Source organism: Leptidea sinapis, chromosome 11, assembly GCF_905404315.1.
Source record: "Leptidea sinapis chromosome 11, ilLepSina1.1, whole genome shotgun sequence".
Lineage (NCBI taxonomy): Eukaryota > Metazoa > Arthropoda > Insecta > Lepidoptera > Pieridae > Leptidea > Leptidea sinapis.
Genome location: NC_066275.1, coordinates 8,541,932 through 8,561,623, shown reverse-complemented (window position 1 = coordinate 8,561,623; position 19,692 = coordinate 8,541,932). Strand labels below are relative to the sequence as shown.

Here is a 19,692-nt window from a genome sequence, read left to right as displayed (position 1 = left end):
CTGAATATAAACACTGGAAAAAACTTGCATCTCTATGGCTAACATGTTCAAGCATTTTGTATAGGAATCGTACAGCGACGCTATTTAGCAAAACTACTTTTACCAGTAGGAGGCTCCTTTGCACAGGATGACGGAAATGTTATGCGGCGCCTAATTCTGCCGTGAAACAGTACTGTGCAAGAATTTTTGTGTTTCGGTCTGAAGGGCGCCGTAGCTAGTGAAATTACTGGGCAAATGAGACTTAACATCTTCTGTCTCAAGGTGACGACTACAATTTTAGTGCCTCCTGAGCGGCACTGCATTGGTATGGGCAAGGCGTATAAAATACCATCAGCTGAAAGTCCTGCTCGTGTCGTCCCTTATTGTTATAAAAAAACTGCTCTACTAGGACAACATGTGAAGTTTTTTACGTGAAAATTTAGCGTTTATAAATTTTTAGTTTATGAAGTAGTGTACTCAATCAAAAGTAAAAACCACTTGAAAAATAAGCAAATTGTAATACAATTGAAGAGAACAACACAAAAAATCGTGAAGAAGAGTAAGCTGCTCGAAACCCTAGGCTTTTAAATACGGAGGACGCTAAGCGCACAAGGCAAAGACATTTATGTTCACTAAACAAGTAGTAAAAGTCTTTATGGCACTCATAAATGTCAGATTGTACGGCTGCGTTCACCGTGGGCCCACGCCGCTCTGTGGTGACTCTTTAATTGATTTCACACGTTTCAATGATTTCTCAATCGTCTTTTACATTTATGATGCTTATTGAAATGTATTCTTTTGTTTTCAGGTAGTTATTATTGCTGCATCAACGATTACGTGCAAAGGTGTCAATTAATGGTAAAGTATTACTGATGTAGGAAATTTTGTATGAGTTGGTTTCAATTTTGATTAACTTAACATTATTATTGTGATTAATGGTGCATCGCCTTGAATTAATCTGATATTGAATTAACTTATAACATTAATAGCATTTAATTATATTTTAATTTTGTTTATTCCTTCATTACCTATTCTTATCATTATTAATATGTTATTTATAAGGAAATTTTTCCTATAAATGCGTAGGAGAAACGAGCATACACGCGGGCTAACATAAATAGATGAAATATTGTCTTATTTCAAAAATAATCTTTATGTTATTATGTTTCAACTATTTACTACTATTTAGCAAAAAATGTTGATTATGCCACTTAGCCTTACTGATTTACTTTCTTAAAGAGGCATACCTACTTTAAAGAGCCTCTGGTTCAATTCCATTTGGTCAGTATTAGAAACCTAGTTGTAAGTTCATTTTGAGCTTACTAATCAAACATAAGTACCTATTTTTAATGCATTGGTGTACTCCAAAACCACAGAGTATGGATGTAAACTAAGATTTAAACTTTGCATGTTACTCATAAAGTTTCTTTAAAACTATCAATCACTTAAAGAGAAGGAAAAGTTTATATAGCTATACAAGTAACTCACATAGTGGAATACTTAAAACAGCCTTCCATCGCTATCCACAATTCTAGAGGTCAAAAGATTGAAAGAAAGTTGCCAGCCTTTGAAGAGTTTGAACGTCCCTAAGTTGTATGAGTTTAGGAAAACTTCAGACGTCAGATAAGTTAACAAAGTGGCTGTAATAGAATTTCCATAGAAGTAAGAATAGGTCCCATTCGGTTTGAGATAGCTTAAATATAATTAGTTATATTCACAAAAACTAAACCCAAGGAATGAATTTTCAATAAATTGCTTAGTACTTTTGGAATTTTAGAAAGTGGATTCTGTTTCACGCTATTCCTAATCGAATTCCTTTTTTTTGTTCTTTTGTATTAATTTTGTTTTCATTAACTAGTTTGTGTGAATGTGTCAGTTTTTCTTCAGAAATAAATTCAATTACACCTGGTGAATATTTTTCTAAAAAGGTGAGAAAATTTGAAAAAAAATCTGTATGATTAGACTCATTATTGTAAAGTTTGATAAACGTTGTATCTAGGCTCACAATATTTAGATCACGGCTCGCGTAACAAGGGTGTCGTCTGTAAAAGGCTTCGATAGACGTGAGAATGGTTCGTGTTTTCACTACGAGTCGGACGATGCAAATTATTGCATCATTAAACACCTTGGAAGCTTTCGTGTTAGACTGACGTTCTCGCAAGCTGCCAACTCGTAGACTCTTGTACAGGATACTAGGATTGACATTCGTCTGTCAATATACATAGTACGACGACATTGCTTGGAGGTTTTGTTGGGAATGACTCACGCAAATGCTATATTCAGAATAGTTACGCAAATTAAGGCCCTCACTTTTATAAAATATAAAACTTAGGGTCTTCACTATAAATACACTAATAGTTTTGTTGTTAAAATGTTGAGTAGAATATAGTAAGTGATTCAAAAATTTGCAGTGAGTATTTCGGTCCTAGTAAATAACAGTTTTAATTACTACATTAGTGAAATTGTCTTTTGAAAATTATATAAACATAATTTTTCCTTAAAAATATCAAGTTTTTATTAAACAGCAGGAAAAAATTACTTTATACTGATATAATATACATAATTCCACCCGCATCGTGTTGACATCTGACAATCTAAGTACAACCGCCAGTTCTGCAAGAAATTTCTTGCCTCGCACAGCCACTTTGGGGGATCAACTACCAGCTGCAATTTTCCAGAACCGATACCACTTAGGCAGATAGAGCATACTAACTACTGAGAGGCTGGTAACGCATCTCTTGACTCCTGGTATTGCAGATGTCCAAAGGCGGTTGCCCCATCACATATGCCTCTTGCACATTTGCCCCTCTTTTAAATATAAAAAAAATCCTGCTAAAGACTTTCTAGTACTTTCTTCTATTCGGGAAGGGCATAGTCAGTCAAGTGTAAGTACAGTAAGTTCATTGACCGAAAAATTTTATGCGCTTCATATGATATAAAATACACCAAAACACACATAATGCCTACTACTCGGGTAAGTCGAGTTAGAAAGTCTTTTGTGGGGCGATATATATAATTTTACAACAAGATCCCGGAAAATGTTCAAAACAAAAGTATTACGTTTTTCAAAAGAATTGTTATAAAATGTTTGTGTGGTAAAGGTTACTATAACATAAATGACTTTCTTAATGATACCACAGATTGGGAATGGACCGCCCTGTGGCTTTTAAATAATAAGTATAATTGGACAATATTACTTTGAAAACATAATTTTATAGATGACAAAAAAAAGCGCGCTAAGTTTGTTGCGCCCATTCTTCTGAGGTCTGAGACATTCGTTTCGGAATGGGTGGTAGTTTTTGACCTTCAATAAGTGATGTCACATCCTATTTTGAATACAAATATTTGAATTTGAATTTACTTAAAATAGATTCGGATTTTCCAACATGCAATTGATCCAGTTACATAAATGTGAACAATTTACTAAGATCAAGTGCCAAATACTTTCTATGCAAATCTTTTCGCGTTTCGTACGTGCTAGATATAAATTAGATTTTATGTTCGATGTTGGTGGCTTGTTCTTATATAGGTAGCAATTATGATGATCAGTCGCCAATAGCAATAAAATGTCTTGTGAGTAAATCCATTGTTATCTTATGCATATCAAGGTACCTACGCTTTTTCTTCTAACTAAGGATTAATGCTTGCACAATTCAAGTAGACAACGGATTTAGTTCAAATTTGGGACAATGTTGCTTCGTAGCTGCTTTTTATTTTCAATCAAAATCCTTATTTTTTCCGTTTCATTCTTTTTCATTTCTTCAAGTATTACAATAATCGTTTAGTCCTTATAAGTTGACCTGGTTTTTTGTTTCATCTATTGTTTATACAGTAATATCACTAGTACTATAACTACCACTAGTGCTATTCCACACTTTCCTAGGCAGTAGAAATAAGTGCTGTTATGGCATATTTTGCAGAGATTCCTCAAACAGTTATTCAAACTTAAAATTTGATACTTTATTCATATGATGATGAAAGCAGTGTATATAATTAATCAAGCAAATATTTCCTTCTTTTGCTACTTTCCTAACATTACTTCTCTCATCAATGTCACCTTAAATCTACCCTTTATTAAGCTCTCTTAATCTTGGTGTTCCTGTTCTCGCCTCTTTTCAGGAAATTCTCATAAGTCTTCTGTTTATAACTGTTGATGATTGGTTATATAACTTTGTGCAGTCAATTTTCTTTCATCCACCTTCTGTTTATTGTCAAACCATCGCTTCCTTCTCAATAACTGTCACTAAAATGTAGCTCAATTTCAGTTCATCAGTTACTTTTTCTGACTCATATGTTAGTTAGGTTATCATTGCATTAAAAGTCTTCATGAACATATAGATAGTATAACAGATAGCTAATCATCTGCGTAGAGACTGGCGCTGCAAGCACCAATCGTAATGGCTTATGGCGCGAGAGTGCATGTCCGATGCAAACCTGATAGCATTGTGCACGCTGAGATCAGACGCCGATTGGGATTGCCCTGTCGCTTTCGTGTCGTCTCCGGGCTCTATCGGGCCTCCATCGCACGCAAATTATCATCGATGCCATTATTGTGATGCACAAGAACAGCCTTTCAAATATTCCAAGATTTATTTCGCACAGGATGTGTGATCTATTGATGTCGGCTTTGGTTGATTGATGATGTAAGTCAGTTCAAATTAATTTGCAATGTAATTAAAATTGTAAATAAAGCATACTCCTAACCTAAAGACAGGCAACGCATCTCTTCACCCCGGGTGTAATAAATGTAATTGCGTGGTTGCCTTACCATTTCCCATCACGTGAACCTCTTACGCCTTTGCCCGTTCTTATATAAAAAAGCGTGTGTGTACTTATGTATGCTCGCAAGAAGTTAATACTTCTTTGCCCTAACAAAGCAAAAATCCTTAAAATTATTTATTCCTCGTCCTATTCTACGTTCGTAGAAAGAACAATATTGTAAAAATCTTGCAACGACGCCTTTGATAATTAATTAAATGATGTGTGACTGAAATAAACATTTATTATTATTATTAAATAACGGATACGGCTTGCCTACAAAGGTTTCAAGCCCGTACAGTATTAGGATAGGTCCTAATAATGGATGAAGAACCAAAAAAAAATAACGAATGTCGCAAACGTCAAAAAATTTTGGAACCAACTTCACGTGATGCGCGCGCATCTTAAAATTTCACTCTCAATATTTTTTCATAATGCGCCTAAAGAAGTATAACTTCAAAAAAGCACTAACAATAACGTAGTAAATTAGCATGATTAATATTCAAATAAAGCAAAAGGGAGATAAATGTTTCAAATTGATAGATTTATCACAATATAGTGATTGAATTTATTGGCGAAAGTCTTAAATCAGACCGCGTGTAATTTTCACATCTAAAACGCGCCTAAAATCTTGCACCTTATTTCTCTTTTAAATTTGACTTTATTCAAAGTTTTACTCGCAATAAATGAAACTAAAAGGCTTAGGTATATAAAAATAATAAAATATATTATTAAGATATAAAGGAATATGGTAAATTCACAAACAATAGCCGAAATGCTATTCAAGAGCTTTACTTTTCATAACTATAATGTTGGAGTGTTCATTTGATGGTAGGTGAACTTTCCGTCATTATTTGACAAACTGATTGAATTTATTATCAGCTAATGTTATAATCATAAGGAACTAAAAAAGCAGTTTTAAACACTCTTCAAAAGCTTTACTTTTATAGAAATGCTAGTAGTAATTTTCACGAAACAAAAGTGCAGGTGAAAGTCCTCAATAAGGTTAATACACTAAGGTATCACGCGAGACACAACAGCTGTTACGTAAAAGAGCATTAAACGGCTTCAATAAATTGGAACGATATAAGGTCAGGGTCCCCATAATGTATACGTTCAGTGCTTGATGCACTACGCCGCAAAGTGGTCATTCGTTTCAAATAAATTACCATGTAATGGCGAGATAATTTGCATACTCTGGTTGTACGCCGCAATCTCAACATTCTAAAAACAACTCTATTTAAATATATCTTAAAATGTTTATTTCATTTTCAGTGCACTTTCATTCAAAAGTTTCACGATAGTGCTGCCGCGGTAAATGCTGGAACTACGATGGTTTTTGAAAGTTCTGCTGCCTTCTCTGAGATGGCGCTAGTTGAGATGGATTCAAAAAGGTTCATATCCAAGTTGCGAATAGGGGTTGCTCGGGATACAGGGATGTGAAATGGTTTAAAACAAGTCAAAAGGGTGCTTAGAAACACCCTTGTTGATTCCAATGAGATGAAAGAGATGGCGCTGTTTCGGTTGCATATCAAAGCTTACTGAGAGCTTAATGTTTTTGGTGTTTTTGAGTAGAGTGCGTGTCTTTCGCTACATCATAAAGTATTTCGTGATGCAAAAGGTATAATATTCTAAATTCAATACTATTTAAACTTTACTATTAATTATTGAACAATTTTATATTATGGCTTATCATAAGTTTGTGATAGTTGTTTATTATTTCATTTCGTTACCTACCTTTTACTTGAAAGACATTACGTGATCGTAGTTTTAATTATTATAGTTTAATTTTTTTATATATTCCTAACATTAGAACTAATAAAGATCAAATAAAAACATTTGGATTGAAAGTATTTACCTAAATCCAAATTGAAATGTGTGATCTGTTGGCAACAGACATAATATGGCAATAAGCATTTAATTTGCTTTAGGTTTACAGTTTTGTTAATTATAGTATCTAGCGATAAATAAAATAGTTTAAATGGTTCATCAGACATTTAGTCAGACGGTATCCAAAGCAAAAATTTGAGAAAGATGTCAACAGATGAAGTTGAATTTAACATCTTAAAAAAATAGAAAATTTATTTTGAAATTTAAATTATTTTGTTTTGTCATCGGTACTCGATTAATCTACGAAAAAGGGCCAAAATCACGCCCAAACGAGTCGGTTACATACAAACATACATACAGGTGAATCTAATAATAAGCGTGTAAATAAAATTTTTGGGTAAGTTACATTTTTATCATTTTTCAGTTTAAATCATTTAAAAAATGTTTTATACGAACTAGATCTTTTACTATTCGCTTCCTTGATGTTCTGGAATAGTCGTTCTCAACGAGTATTACAAATACACAAAGGCATAGAGAAATACACATACATATATACGTGTTTTAAAAAGAAACTATTTAATCTCCTACTAATAAAATCGTACTATTCCATAAAAGACTTCTTTTCAGATACAACATTCAATTAACATTCTTTTTAATATCATTTTACTTACTTTAATTACTTTTTACCAATTTCAATTATTATATATTATTTCAAAATATTCAATCATTGATATGTATTATATCAATTAACTGTCATTGTGTATATACTCGTATATATTTGTTTGACTTGTTAGTAATTACTATTTGTACGCCACAGCATGCGGGCACGGAATGGAGAACTTTTATTGTGATTTTTAACATCTATGTATACCCATGACTACAAATAAATGATCTTATCTTGCGCTGCTGGAGTACGCGGTGAGTATATCTATAACAGGGTCACACATAATATACAAAACTCTCCATACAGATGCCCGAGAGTACGTCTTCTGTCATCTGGCGCATCTTGTCAAAAATGTGATGAAGCCACGCTTCTATAAATCATTACGCAATACATTTGTTCCCATGTCGTTTTAATCGTACAGAATGGAAGTACTGCTACTGCAGCCGCGTCTAAATCGTTCCATTATACTAATCTCAAACAATAAAAGTGAAAGCCGAAAACTTCATGCAAATATTCTTTTGCATAAACATACCTGTGTTCCTACTCCTACTGTTTTGTTAAGTCGATCTGAGCATTCAAGTTGACAATGCCGCCCGTAAATTATCGCCTCCTGTGGGATTTGACCCAATTCTCACTTTTGTTGCGATCTAATATTGTTTGGTAATTGTTTTTGACTTACCTGTACGGAACGGAAGCCAATTTTGTGAAAGTTACTGTGCCTTTGTCTTTTTTTTTGGTGTTTTGTGTCTACGATTGTGCAATTTTGATTGTACAATTTGTACAAAGTTTTAAATAGATATTATATAAAAAATAGGGATCATTCGACACACGATCACATCTAGTTTTAAATATGAATTTGGAATCTCAAATAGAATTCAAGATATATTAAGTTAAGCTTAACGTTTGAGCTCTATTTTGACGATATAATTAAAACATTTGCAAGACTTTTTAACGATATTTTATATGATGGGAGATGATCAAAACGTTCGAATGATTTGCCCTGCCCATTATAATTGTGTGCCGAATTATTGAAAAACCCAAAATCGGAGCGAGATGGCAATGGCGCTTGTCAGCTGTGACACACTTATATTGTGTTTATTACAAATAAAACATATTTCTTTCTTTCTTTCTTATGATATTATTGTTTTTGATATCACCGCTTTTATATAGTTACAAAATTTATGTGTCTTCTTACCGCATTTATCACGGGAACTATTCCGAAAAGCTGTTTGACCTGATTCCTGCCGCCGAATTTCACCTTCGTATGAAGTATCCTAACTGTGGCGCCACAAATTAGGATATCATCCCCAACATATTTGGGATATTTGGCGTTCTTCCACAGTGTGGCTTTTAAGGAACTTTCGTGCACTTAAAACCAAGCTGTGTTCTTGTCCAAAAAAAGCGTGTACAGTTTTCTAAAAGGCCGGTAACGCTCTTGTGATTCCTCTGGTGTTGCAAGAGAATGTAGGTGGCGGTGATCACTTAACATCAGGTGCCCCGTACACTCCCTTCCATAAAAAAAGGTGTTTTTTAAATCGACCTATGAAATTTCTTTTTACACACCACTTAGAGAGGAACAGATTCCGCGCTACCGGAATGCCGAATGGATCGGCAACAACTTCTTTTTGGGTTATTTTAATATTTTTGTAACATTTCTTTTTAAATAAAATAAATTGTGGCTACATCAGAAGTCATTTACTTTCTTTTTAATATTTTAAATAATTTATATTTATTTATAACTCTATGCTACACTGAAATAAATGATATTTGAACATTTTTTTATATTTAGCAAATAAATTTTCGTTTCTTATTTTCTCATTTTGGATACATTGCATACTGTGCTTTATGTTTTAGCAAAAACAGACTTCAACATACGCTCACCGCTATTTAGGGGCATTCAAAACAATATACGAACGCGCTGAACAATTATACACCCCAAGCCATAAATACAAAGACAATTCAAGCATACATCCCAGAAATTTAGACGTCTCATGCACTAAGCAAACACATATGATTTATAACTAAACACGGGGGCCGATGACGTTTCCACGCCATAAATCGCGTCCCTTCAAGGCGAACGGACAATTGGTGTATGAAGAGCATGGACTAGGCGACACAACGGATCCGGATAAGTTTGGGTACAGCACGAGCGCTAGGTACAACCGGCCCGGTTGGCCCGGGTATAAATCTGGAACATCCGGTTTTCCACCGCGCCGGTAGTGGCGACGATTATTCACCCAATATCGAGTTTTGGCTTCACTTGCTAGCTCCTAATCTTTGGTTTCGTCGCGACTAAATTTATGTGTTCACGACTTGTTCTCTTTTAGTGTACACGGTTTTTAAATTGTGAATGAAACTGACGTTTAAAGCGAAACCTCTTTGTAGGCATTACAGAATAAGCGCTTAAGAAAATTTATTGAATTAGGCGTTACTTTGCGGAAATCCATAATTATACAAATTATTTAAGTTTTCTTTAGTGTTAGTGTACGATTTTTGAACTGCCAAATATTTAAATAAATAATAGTTTTAGATTGCTAATTGCATTTGCAAGCGCTTATTCTACAAATGATTTAAGTTTTCTTTAGTGTTAATTCCGCCAATATTTGTTTCACGAGAGTCTCGTGCCAGATTTTGGCGAGACAACACGTCCTGAGGATGCCTCGTATAGAGGCGAAACTCGTGTCGAATTGTTTTAAAGACAAATTATTGGCGGAATTAACACTAAAGAAAACTTAAATCATTTGTAGAATAAGCGCTTGCCAATGCAATTAGCAATCTAAAACTATTATTTATTTAAATATTTGGCAATTCAAAAATCGTACACTAATAAATAAACTTCTTACAAAAAATAAACAAAAACAGCTTAAATTAAAGATTCCTGTGCACAATATAAAATTACATCGTCCAAGTAAACAATAACATCATCTACGTAAACATGAATGTTCATAAAATGAAAACTACTGCGCCAAACTATGTGAAATTTTTATAGAACCAAATGACAACTATTCCGCATCAAACTAAAGAATCACATAAATCGGTTCATAAATCTTAGCGTTATCGGTATTATATACATAATAAAAATACCAATCGAATACGAATCGAATCAAAGCGCGTAGACCTTCCTTAAAGGCAACGCTCCTGTGATTCCTCTGTTTTTGCAAGAGATTGTGGGCGGCGGTGATCACTTAACATCAGATGACTCGTACGCTCGTTTGTCCTCCTATTCCATAAAAAAAAATCGAATTCAGAGCCTCCTCCTTTTTGAAGTCGGTTAAAAATATCGAAGTGTACATCTAATTAACAGGATTACACATATATCATTAACTGTTATCTTTCTTAGTATGTATTGTATAATTTGTGATTACCTAAATTAGTTAATAATGTTAAAACTAAATTGATAAAAAAAATATAATGTAAATTTGAGATTAGTTATGAATGAATTTTATATTTTATTTATATCGAGTCCATCAGCACCAATGTCCAAGTCGTGTATTTCATTTAGGTACTCATTATATTCTTTTGACATGCGTTCGATTGGAGAATTTTCAAGTTTAACAATTTGCTCAGTATTTTAGTCTCGTGCCAGAATTTGGCGAGTCAACATCTCCTGAGGATGCCTCGTATAGAGGTGAAACATGTGTCGAATTGATTGGAGCCGAATCTTAGCGGAATTTACACTCAAGAAGGCTCACAACATTTGGATAATATGCTCTCTGTATTTTAAAGAATTAATAATAAATCCAACTAAATAAAACAAGTAGCTATCCAACAATCATTATTATACAAAAATAGACAAATAAATCAACACAATTGTATCTATATTCATATAACACAAACTATTCTAGCTTAGTTGCATTTTAAGAATATATTACACCAAACAATTGGTTCATTAACAATTGTAAAATAATCACTGTATCCATGATTCGCTTTTCCATTAATCTCAGAATGTTTGTAACTATCGGAAAATATAGTAGTAGCAGAAAAGTAGTAATTATTTCATTAATTATATTAAAAATATATTATCTTTTGAAAAATCAAATAATACTTTTATGTATTCAAATATTTTATTTTAATATACAGTTATTAAAAATACCCATTTGAACTTAATCTGTTTCCTTTTTAGCCTCATCAAAAATTGTTCATATATATTTCGTAAGCCAATATTATTTTAAATTATTATTATGATCACATACCTTTGATTGTTTGGTTGATTATGTCAACAGCCAAACATAGGCGGTACCTAAATCTTAATATATATAAATTACGTGACACGTTGTTTGTCCGCGATGGACTCCTAAACTAATGAACGGATTTAAATGGGGATTACTTCATCGAGTGCAGTTTGGTCCAACTTGAGAGATAGGATAGCTTTTACTTCTATTTGGGACCCATAATTATTTTTATTTTCAATATTTGTTTTGTGTTGCCATAATTTCTGTGAGAGAATTTATTGACGCACGCTTTGACAGTTCTGCTGTAAAACAATTTCATTACAACAACAGGGAGCATACGTTACAAAATTATTCTTGATGTTTTGAAATATTATCGAAAATTCCTATAATACAGTATTTTTTTATTATCTACAGAACAACGTCTGTCGGGTCAGCTAGTAAGAGATAAATTATAAACTTTTCAGCATATAAATTAAATATATGTCCAAATCATACGCGACTAATACAAAGCCTCCGCAGTAAATCAAGTTGCCATTTTTGTTTTCAACGCACCGATAACTCTTTTGTCACGGCGTGATGTAGGGGCCAATGGAGTTATTTATATTTTCTTTTGCGAAAGAAAATTTCCTTTCTTCTTGCTTCATGGGTCAGTGATCAAATTGTGCACATTTGGCGCCAACCTGAAAAAGATGTAAATGAAAATTGAGTAAGAAAAAGTATATAAAATAATATTTATTTTTTTATTACCAAATTTAAAATAAATATACATTTGCTTATATACAAATATATATCAAAACCAACAATACTTATATAAATACTAACTGGATTGTTCGTTCAAGTTACTTAACTTTTGTTAAATCAAATTTTATCTACAAAGTAAAAGTGCCTTTTTACGCACTTTAATACGTTAATATTGCCTTTACGCTCAAACCCACCAACTGTAACCTTTTTGGTGTGACGATAACGCGAATTCAGTGATTTTCCCCATATTGAAAGTGCCTCACTAATTTATTTTTTTAATTTCTTAAAGATACAAGTTTCAACTATTCATCGAGAACCCACTTCATAGTATATTCCCCGATTAAGTGATTGAAGTAGAGGGTCATTATACACACAAAAATACGAACTACAGAAACAACTCAATGATTTGACAATAAAGATACTTAAAACTTCTGTACAATGGTTATAATGGGGACATTTCTTCGAAGTTCAAAATACGTCGGAAGAAAACTTGACAGAAAATTTGAGAAATTCGAGTTACTACGTCTTGCAGTTTTTCTACAGGGAACTTAGAAACTGCTCAATGATTTGACAATAAAGACTTCAGACAGAATCAAACTTCTATGCATTGGTAATAAAGGAACTTTTTTTAAATAGATATGTACTTATATGTTTCGAACGTCAAATACATCGAACGAAAACTCGATAGAAAAATTGAGAAATTCCAGTTACTACGTCTTGCAGTTTCTCCACTGGCACCCTACTGTTCACAGCCCTGCTCGTGGCTGCACCCTAGCGGGCAAATAATTGTTAATTTTCGATCGCCACACACTTATGTGCGCTGAGTACGCCATAAATTTTTAACTAGGTAGGTACTCGTACTAACACTGTGTTGGAGTTTATTGTTCATATGTTATGTATCACAAAGTGTTAGAATCGAAGGAATAATCTACGCTAGAAGACAACTGGTGCTACTTAAGATGGCTGGACGCTTCTATATTTTAGAACTCTGCTCTGTTCTTAAAGATAAAGCTAAATTTCCAGCTTTATCTTATAAGATATATCTTTAAACGAGCGTTTCTTGACATATATAATCTAAATCTCGGAAACGGCTCCAATGATTTTCATAAAATTTAGTAGGTATACAGGGGATTTCGGGGGCGATTAATAGATCTAGCTGGGTTTCAACTTAAAAAAGTAAGAAACATAAGAATATAAAGATAAATTTCGCCACTGATGATACAAGACTGTAATAGCTCAGATGAAATGACAACGGAGTGATCTGAAAAGCAGAAAGCCCCGGTTCGAATCGATCGAAAAAGATGTCCTATTAGTTTTATTTTTGTTCAAGTTTTGTACATAATTAAAACTCCGAGCAAGGCTCGGTTTTCCGAATATATATTTTTTATTTTCAATGTGTGTGGACTGATGCATCCATACTACTCAATAGCTCTTGAAGGTTTTTGCGATATACATAAACTTTAAATTTTCATTTATTTAGGAAACATTGAGTTTTCGTTGCATCAAGTTGCATTTGCAACTGCTGCATTTATATATTTAGGTTTTAAACGATGAAACTGAAAGTATTGACATATAGGTAACAGTGAAATGAGTTTCTTGCCACTTCTTCTCATTGAACTCAACTATTGCATATTGTATAACTTTGACATTTATAAGTGTTTTTGCCCATCATGAATAATTTTGAGATTGATTTTGAAAATGATTTCTCGTTCTTATAATATTAAGACTTATTTTTACATTAAAAAGACGTATCAGGTGGGTTTTGATATTTTTAGAAGAATTATCTATCTATATATTTAAAAATGAATTGCTGTTCGTTAGTCTCGCTAAAACTAGAGAACGGCTTGACCGATTTGGCTAATTTTGGTCTTGTATTATTTGTGGAAGTCCAGTGAAGGTTTAAAAGGTTTGAATAAACATGAAAATCCCTGTTTTATATAAAACCAACAATTTTGATTTTCCTCCGACGTGTCCCCCTTCGTTCAGCAATCAAATAAAATATTAGAATAACTAATTAGAATTTTTATATCATTCCAACTTTCTCAGGAGGTAAAAAAGAAACTTAATTTTAGCTAACTATAGTTGGTAGATTACTTACAGTTGTTAACTATCTATCAGATTATTTTTATATAAATTGATAAAGTTTGACGATATATTCATTTAATATAAAGGTAATAAAGTTTTAAGAAATAAGTAAATATTGTTATAAGTACTACGTGCTTAGACATGTGTGTCCGCGGACGAAATCGCGGGTATCAGCTAGTAATATATATAAAATACTTATATTACAAACTCGGACAATATATATTGTAGATTAAAATGTTATGAATATTGTATTATACTCCTACAAAAGCAGTTCTTATGTTAGCATCAATCGCTCTCATTCGTCATGTCATAGAAAGTATTTTATGAATTACAATTATGTATATACGAGTAATCATTAGTTATACTCCTATCCTCTTAATACACTAAGATTGAAACTCCAAATTTCATGATACTTATAATAATTGTAGTTAACGCATCTTTCTTTCGTAGAGTACCCTTAAAGTGATCACCTTTGGTTTCCAATAATTCATATAAAAAATATAATTCACTACAATTAAGTATTTGTGTAATAATTTACCAGTTTAATATTCAAATTCGTCCAAGCTATCAGCATGTTTAATTAATTTGCTTGTTTCGTATTCATCCCCTTTCAATCGGCATATATACAACGATGACATAAATAACAGAACATAGTGAAAAGCGGCGCATAGACAACACAATACCAAATGTCGGGGCTCGCCCGCGACCATTGTACCGTAGCGCGGGAGGCGTTACGAATCAATGGAGGGAATTATCGGAACACAGACATCCATGGAGTGTAATCTATACTTAATATTATAAAGCTGCAGTGTTTGTTTGTTTGTTTGTTTGAACGCGCTAATCTCTGGTACTACTGGTCAGATTTGAATGATTCTTTCAGTGTTGGGTAGTCCATTTATCGAGGAAGGCTATAGGCTATGTTTTTTTTTTTCAAAATTAGGGATCCGTAATAAAATTGCTATTTTGTAACACAAGGTGTAAAATCGAAAACCTATTTTTGCGTGCGCTGCAAAAACTATTGACAATATAACAAAATGATGTACAGGCTATAATATAGGCAATATTTTATTACTTATAAAACTATCGCGTGAATTATACTTTATATGGCAAAACAACGTTTGCCGGGTCAGCTAGTTAGTTATAAATACCTAAAAACACCAACGATATTGATTACTATATTAATAATAATTATTCCATTAGAAAAGTATAATGGCATCGAAAGTTTGTATTTAATCTTTTTTCGAAGGTTTAATTTTTTTTTACTTGTAATTATAATATTAAAATGCTCCCTATTTAATTATAATGATGCTTCCAAAGTTATTTTTTCTACTTAATTACAAACATAGTCATACATCATACAGTTGAAAGAATCGAAATTTATGATTGATTCAGGTGATTAGTAACTTTAATTTCTATAAAAAAATATTTTTTCCTATTGATTTGTATCTATATAATATGATTCTATGTGAATTATTATTTCAAAAAATTAATCAGCTACCTTAGTAGTAGAAAGTCAGTTTAAAAAGTAGACACACAAGGTAGGTATAACTTATCTATCCGATTTAACTATATATTAAAACTAAATCACTGGGTTTTTGTTGGTTTTAATTTAACAATTTATTGTAAGGTTTTAAAAGTTATCAAGTTTTCCCTCACATACCTACTATAGTTTATATTTTTATCAAAAAGAAAAAAAAAAGTTTTATTATTTATTTTGACTTTTACTACTAGAAATAATTTCTTCGTTTAAATTACCCATTATTTGACACAAATATTTATTTATCCTAATTATTACTCTAAATAATCAATGTATGTTTTTTTATATGGATACTCAATTTATAGTTTTTACAAGTTTCAATATTTCAAAAATTAATTTAACTTAATATCTTCACTATAGATACTGCGTAGGCACCTTTTTATCTTTACCTTTTTTATATTTGTTTTAAACTAGTGAGCTATAAGATTAATTACCTATATTATTATTAGTTATTTTAATAACATCGCATCCATTGCCACTTCTGTTCAAGATTAGTACGTCCCACGCTGCGTATCGGTTGAAGAGGTAAATGAAATGCTATCCGGAGGGGAAAACTTAAATTACTGAATTTGGGGGTCAAAGAAATAAGTCTTGTAGACACATGCGATACGCTACAATGAACCAATTGATTTAAAAACGTTCAGATATTTCTTTGAATTAAATCTATTGTACACGACTCTAAATCTTTGTTCCCTTCGTGATACCTACTACTTATCTGCATAGGTATTTTGTGTACTGTGCAGATCTCTTTTATATTAAATTCACAAGATTAGTTTTGAAATAAGTGACGACGAAGACATAACCAATAGTGATTATGAGTCCGTAACGCATCATAAAATGACTAATCGCATTGCGAACCGTGACACAACCCCGATCATATTAAACTCCCACCATCATGATCATATCTCATAGATCATCCCAACTCTAGTACAAAATTTCTTGTAGCTGCATTATAATTCTGATTCAAGGAATTATTCAGCTAAATAGTAAAACAATTTGTTATATTTTTAAAAGAGATAATCCTCACTTAATTAATACACAAATAAAATTTGAAAACAAAATTTTATGATCGATGCGGGACTCGAACCCACGACCTCTGGCGTTCCGTGCCAGTGCTCTCCCAACTTCTTCTTTACAACTACAGTAACATCTAGTCCAGTGCATAATAGTAATAGTTTTAATTTAACATACCACTATATTATAATATCTACAAATAGCCAAGGATAAGCTAATTTACATAAGCAATGCCTATATTGAAACGTTAGTTACCTATTTTATTTACTCCCATTTGCGTCGAACAATTCACGCACGAATAGACAAAATCATTATCAACTTAAGATCAAACCACACGATATGCTTATAAAGTTATTAGACTATCTAATAGGAAGCAATAAAATAATCATTCGGTTTGTTTCAACCGAGCCCCATAAAACGTTTGACAAATGCATTGTGTTTTGTTTTGCTTAAATTAAGGAAGGGTCGTAGTAATGATACCATTTAAGGTTATCTAGGTATCTGATCGCGACTCGAGTAAAATGCCGCCAAATTTGAAATAAGAACGTCATAATTCGATATCTATGGTTAAATAAATCTTAATTCAAATGAGTCTTTATATTGAGTGGATACAGTTTATATTCAATCTCAAGCGACCAGAATGAAACAGCTGCTATATGAACTCTTGCGCATTTGAAATTTTTCAAAAAAGAGGAGCTACAACAGATGCGACATGTTCAATTCTCGTAAGCAGATGTTTATAAAGTTCCCTCATCGTAGATAATGCTTAAGATTTTTTTATTTTACTGACTAATATAGCACCTTTCTTGGTTAGGCATCTTGTGGTATGGTAAGGCGCAGGGAAAAAAATTTTTTGAAGTGAAAACTATTGATAGGCGAAATTCTTATGGGTTCGCGTCATCAACATACTCATGACTGGCGCACGCGATAAATAAATAATTAAAAAAATAAATATATATAGTTAGATACTTTTTGGATGGGTGAAATCTCATGAGTTCGTGTCAACTGTAGCTATACAGCTGACGTATTGTGCAAGATTAGTGCTGTTTATATATTCTTATAAGTGAAATTGAATGTATTTAATGAAAAGTTCAATGTGTGTGTCTGTGCATTGTAAAAATAGTGATTATGTTTGATTTATATAGTATAGAAAATAGGTTTTAAACATAAATTTAAATTAATAGTTCAATTGTTTTGAAATATTATGAAAATTAAAATTTTAATACTAAAAGTTCTAAGTTTTCACTTCTATCACCAGTCTCTACAACTGTCAATTTATAAACTTTCACTTTTCCAAAAAATTGTGTTTTCAAAGTAGAATATAGTTTTATTAAACTCTCTCATCGGGTTTTATGCGTAAAAATCTTAAAATTGGTAAGTAGTTGGTAGTAAAAACAGCGATAAATAAAAATTCTAGTTATGTTTTAGTTGTATAGTTAAAGAAATGTATAATATACCTAATATATGTCTACATACATGTCGTTGTGTACACCAAATTTGTTATACTTGAAAACATGTTGAGATAAAGATTTCAATGTAAAACGTAGACATTACAAGTCCGTATCTAATCTAACATTCGTCGCGTCATAAAAAAACCTAACGAACTTTTGAAATCATTAAGGAACCGATGTTGAGTAAAAATTTCACGGTCAATTTTTAATGCGGCCCGGTGGTTTAATCTAGCTCAAAGTTAAACTGAGGTTTGACACGCGAACGATCGTGCTGTATTAGATAAAGAACGAAAACTATTTCAAATACGTTAGTAAATGAAAATGTTACGAATATAGGCCGAAGTTCTGTTACATATTTTGGTGATTATGTCACTACACACAGATTGCATTCTTTCCGTAATTTGTACTTTAATGGAGTTTCATGAATATTTTAGAAACGTAGAAACGAAAGCAAATCGCATAAAACAAACTAATTTAGACTTTGAATTTTATTCGCTACAGAAAATTTACGATAAAAAAAGCTTTAATAATGCCCCAACAACATACGAGCAATTTTATAGTTATTACTTTTTATATATTTAACGGCTACACCTTGTATTATTTTTAAATCAATTTATTATAAGTTTATTTACAATACTATGATTACATAAAATTAAAACTATCATTACGGGGAAGCGTACCAAGAATACTGGCAGCATTTTCGCGTTGGATAGCTGGGCTGATCCATTGACCGAAGTAGCTCCCAGCGCTTGGGTTGCCAGTAGTAATATTGAGTAGAGAAGATAGTACTTTGTACATACTCTGCGTCTCTGGACCTCACGGGCCAAGTGTCTCGACTAAAAACGGCTCATGTAAGATTCATTGAGACTGCTTAAGACTCATACCTTTTACATATTATAATAAATTATCTACATATTATTGTTTTATATTTTATTTGTATAAACTTTCGTGAAAGTTGTATGTTATTAAATTTTAGGCTTAGTGATTGACGTTGACGAGCAATCTATTTGATTTTATGTCAATAAAATAGTTTTGACTTTGACTATATTATGTATTTAATAATGCTGGTCAGTTATAAACTAATTGGAGTAATCCAAGCGAATCAAAGAAGAATATTTATAAAACTGCATAACCTATAGAGTCTCTTGCTGTAATACAACTGATAAAAACGGCCAGGAATATTAGTTTAGCGTGCGTGACAAGCTACGTCTTACACTCGCGATTTGTATGACACTTTGTGTTAGCGTGAGTGCATTGCTGAAAATAGAGGTTAATTAAAAAAAAATACAGATATCTTTATTTTGATACTATTAAATATTTGCATAAGAGTGCACTATCTAATTATAGAAGCAATTAACAATTTAGGCCTTATATGTAGGAAAAAGAAAACTTATTTCTAGCTAAGAGTTGGGGATCAGATTTTATAAAATATTATATTAGAACCTAGCCAGTTTCGTGCTA

At 32.3% G+C, this 19,692-nt stretch overlaps 1 protein-coding gene across 2 annotated transcripts in view; it reads left to right on the top strand.

The window, feature by feature from the left end:
* The window catches only part of LOC126966870 (homeotic protein antennapedia-like), a 254,008-nt gene that overhangs the window by 102,645 nt on the left and 131,671 nt on the right, over positions 1–19,692 (top strand). Inside the window, exon 2 of one of the 2 annotated variants that reach the window (XM_050811150.1) lies at positions 788–837. The exons of the other annotated variant lie outside the window; for it this stretch is intronic. The gene's annotated coding sequence lies outside the window, so the exon portion shown is untranslated. The remainder of the gene's footprint in view (positions 1–787; positions 838–19,692) is intronic. 2 annotated transcript variants of the gene reach the window in all.